This window comes from Nestor notabilis, unplaced genomic scaffold (genome assembly GCF_000696875.1).
Source record: "Nestor notabilis isolate BGI_N333 unplaced genomic scaffold, ASM69687v1 scaffold25399, whole genome shotgun sequence".
Classification (NCBI taxonomy): Eukaryota; Metazoa; Chordata; class Aves; order Psittaciformes; family Psittacidae; genus Nestor; species Nestor notabilis.
The window spans coordinates 11,909-15,896 of NW_009945442.1; the positions used below are offsets into that span (position 1 = coordinate 11,909).

The 3,988-nt window shown below is 52.0% G+C and overlaps 1 protein-coding gene across 1 annotated transcript in view; it reads left to right on the forward strand.

Moving 5' to 3' along the window:
• DEAF1 (DEAF1 transcription factor) overlaps positions 1-3,988 on the forward strand; it is a gene marked incomplete at its 5' end in the record, with an annotated part of 19,029 nt that overhangs the window by 11,116 nt on the left and 3,925 nt on the right. The gene's annotated exons all lie outside the window — the stretch shown is intronic.

Genomic DNA, 3,988 nt, shown 5'->3' on the forward strand with positions numbered 1-3,988 from the left:
AAGGGGCAGAGGGATAACAAGAACAAGCTGTAGAGTTTGTGGGGCAGATGCAGTGGCATTGAGAAGTGTCTTGCTGAGCTTTGTGCAGGCAGGTGTGATCTCCCATGAGTCCCATGGGAAGACTGCAAGGCCAGCTGGCATTAGGAGAGTTTTGGTTTGTACCTAGTGGCCCTTCTCTCCTCTGTAAGGGATTATCTGCAAGGAATTCCCTGTTCTGCTCTTCTTCTCTTCAGTTGATGCGTGGTAGGGACCCTCATTCTTCTTACCACCAGCTCATGCTTGCACCCCGAGCCTGGCTCTGTGTTCCCTTTCTCCCATGGATCCACAGCTGCTGGTGTGGACTTGAGGGAGAGCTGTGGGGACAATGACCTGTGAAAGTGGTGTCATTGTCAGTAGCTGGTGAACCCCCTTCCTGAGCACCACCAAACTACCTGCCATTGCCACTGCTAACGTCAGCTTCCCACTGACTTCATAGGCAGGAGTGTGCAGCAAGAGCCCTCGAAGAGGTGTGTGTGGGGAGACTGAGAACCCCTGGGACAGTCCTTGCAGTGTCTTTGATGTTCTTTGCCACATTGGCTCTGCTAAACTCTCCTGTACTCTGCATCCTTGTGCAAGCGTGAGATACCTTGAGAGTCCTGATCCTCCCTGCCTCCTGCCCGGGCAGGACAGGTATCCTGCTGCTGTCCAGGTTCGGGGCATCTGCTGCCAGAGAGCTGTGGAGAGCGTGGGATGCTGCGAAGTTGGAAGCTGGGACATGTTTAGAGATGAACATCTGACTTTGTTTAACTCTTTTCCCAGTTTATTTGTGCCTTCCCTTCTGTTTACCCTTACAGTGGGTTCTGAACAGTTGTTCAGAGTCCATCCCGCAGCCTCTGATCCCAATCCAGCTCATTTCAGTGGACTTCTAGTTCCTTCTTGCCCCAGGACTGGGAGTTAAAATCACTCCTAGGTGTGGATTAAAGTGCTGACTTCGCGAGGCAGGGGGTGAGCACGTGTTGTTTCCAGAGGAAGCCCCTTTCCCAGGAACTATCGAACCCGCACTTGTACAACCTGTGTGTGTCGTAGGACCTCAACAGTTGTGGATTTTGGTAAAAGCACTCACTCTGGTGGGATTATTTTAATATCCAGTAACAATTCTCAAGCTTGGGGCTGCTTCCAGGTGCTTCCGGAACCATCAGGGCCATATCACAAGCAGCTATTGCTGAATTCCTCCTAATGAATTCCGTATTTGGGAAGAACTCTGGGTTTGTGGGTACAGGGCTGACACTGGAGGAGATGCCAATAAACACCATGGAATTGGCTGTCTGCTTCTGTGGTGGTCAGAGGTGCTTTTCCAGTCTCACCCTGATTTATAACTCAAGTCTCTTTCCCACTCTAAGTGTGTGTGTGGTCAAAGTGTTTCTTTCGACTGTGAGAGGGTGAGAGGGAGGAAGGTGTCGTCCTGCCTTGGTTGTTACTGATTTTTGCCAGACCAATTTAACACAAAGGAAATAGGTGAGCACAGGTGTGATGGGGAAGGGCTGAGGGACCTGGGGGTTTAGTGTGGAGAAGAGAAGGCTCAGGGGGGACCTGATCGCTCTCTGCAACTGCCTGACAGGAGGATGGAGCCAGGAGGGGGCTGGTCTCTGCTCCCAAGGGATGGAACAAGGTTATGGGACAAGAGGAAACGGCCTCAAGCTGCCCCAGGGCAGGTTTAGCTGGAGCTGAGGAACAATTCCCTGCCCCGAGGGGGCTCAGGCATTGGAACAGGCTGCCCAGGGCAGGGCTGGAGTCACCGTCCCTGCAAGTGTTCACAGCCCGTGGAGCCGAGGCCTCAGTGCCAGGGGTTAGTGGTGGCCTTGGCACTGCTGGGGAATGGCTGGAATTGATGAGCTTAAAGGGCTTTTCCAACCTGGCTGATTCTGTGGTTCCATGATTCAACTTTGTGTTTGTTCTGCTGACAGAACTTCCAAGGGTTAATGAACAGGGAGAACCTTCTCCCCAGCGTGGGTGCCCCTCTGCAGGAGACCTTGCAGAGTTCTGCGCAGCAGCAGCATGTTCCTGGTATTCAGCAGTGAAAGGTTGTGTCATTGTATCAGAGCTGCGGAGCAAAGGCTGTCCAACAGATTAAATTATAAGAGAGCTGCTATTATAACTCAGCTCTTCCTGGAAAAGTGACTTAATACATAGCAGGATTAATGGAATCTGTTAGGAGCAGGCTGCTTCCCAGCTGGATGTGCAGACGTCGCTGCCATGACCAGAACTAATGTGTATCTTCAGTTTTCACAGTGGTGCAGAGCTGCTCCGTGGTTCAGCATCTCAGCCCCTGAGGATGCAGAGTGTGAGTGCTTTTGATCTTCATGCTGCACTTAGGATGTTTTATGGTTTTCACTTGCTACATTTAGCAGCTCCCCTTCCTGCCACAATTCCTCTCTGATGTTGGTATTTCCACCTTCAAAATGGTGTCAATGAGGGGAATAATGTAATCCTGAGCCTCCTTTGAACAGTCCTGGATAATATCATTTAGCAAGTGGGACCAGAACGAAGCAGTGGTGTCTCCTCTTTGACTGCACTGATAAGGATGTGAGCAGGGATGACAGAGGGATATGGACAGATACAAGATGTAGCTGGAGCATCTTTCCTACGAAAACAGGCCGAGAGAGCTGGGCTGGGGCAGCTGGAGAAGAGAAGGCTCCTGAAGGGGACACCTTAGAGCAGCTCCAGGGCCTAAAGGGGCTCCAGGAAACCTGGAGAGGGGCTTTGGACAAGGGATGGAGGGACAGGACAAGGGGAATGGCTTGAACCTGCCAGAGGGGAGATGGAGATGAGCTCTGAGGCAGAAGTTCTTCCCTGTGAGGGTGCTGAGGCGCTGGCACAGGGTGCCCAGAGAAGCTGTGGCTGCCCCATCCCTGGCAGTGTTCAAGGGCAGGTTGGACACAGGGGCTTGGAGCAACCTGCTCTAGTGGAAGGTGTCCCTGCCCGTGGCAGGGGTTGGGACTGGAGGAGCTTTAAGCTCCCTTCAACCCAAACCACTCTGTGACTCTCTGGTTCTGTGACATGAGGGGTTTTCACTAGTATGGTGGCAGCCCTGTAATGCCCCGTGTCAGGAGTTGGTGATGTCTTTCCTAGTTGGTCTGAAGAACCTGGTGGTCAGATTCCAAGTGCTGGAGCAAAAGGCTTCAGCTGTGGTTTTTCTAGCACATAATCTGTAGTTTGGAACTCCTCACATGTGCTGGTGCTGTCTCTGTCCCCTGATTTCTGTGGATTCATTCAGGGATTGGGGTTTTCTGGATGAATTTCAAGGTGGAAGATCTGTTCCAAATTTTAGTTCCATCTTTGCCAGGGGTGATTCAGATGCCCCTGGGTGGATCTTGGCCTCTCTGGGCCTCGGAGCCTGCTCTGCGCACTAAGGGTAGCGCTTCCTGCACGCCGGCTTGTGCAGGGTCTGGTGAAAGGCCGTGTGAGGAGGCAGTAACCTCACAGTCCTGGGAACAGGGGCAGTCTGTAAACCCGAAACCAGTAATTCCATCAGCTATGAAAGTATCTCTTTTGCAAGAAGTTCCTTTGAAACAAAGTTGTTCTGGAGCCTGAGGAAGTGGTTAAAACATGTCCTGACCTGTGTGCTGCTGCAGTGCTGCTGCTGAGTGAGAACCCCGCAGGGAACAAGCAGAGCCCTCACAGAGCTCCTTCCAGACATGAAGCTGTGTAGGAGACGATGGTGGCCATAAGCCTTGTGCTTTCCGTGTGATGCTCAGCCTGAGCGTGGCTTTGTGTGGGCAGACACCAGATATAAGTTACAATAAGGTTACTCACAAGTTTGGAGGAATGACATTCGGAAGGAAAAGCAAACACTAAACCCTGTTTGTGTGGGTTCACAGCTGCTTTGTCAGAGCATCATCAGGCTGCTGCTGCTGCTGCTGCTGTTCCCTGCTATGGCTCCTGTGTGACTGAGTGTGTCTGACCCTGTGGTTACTCAGTGTTGGGTTTGCTGCCTTAGCTGATGTAGGGA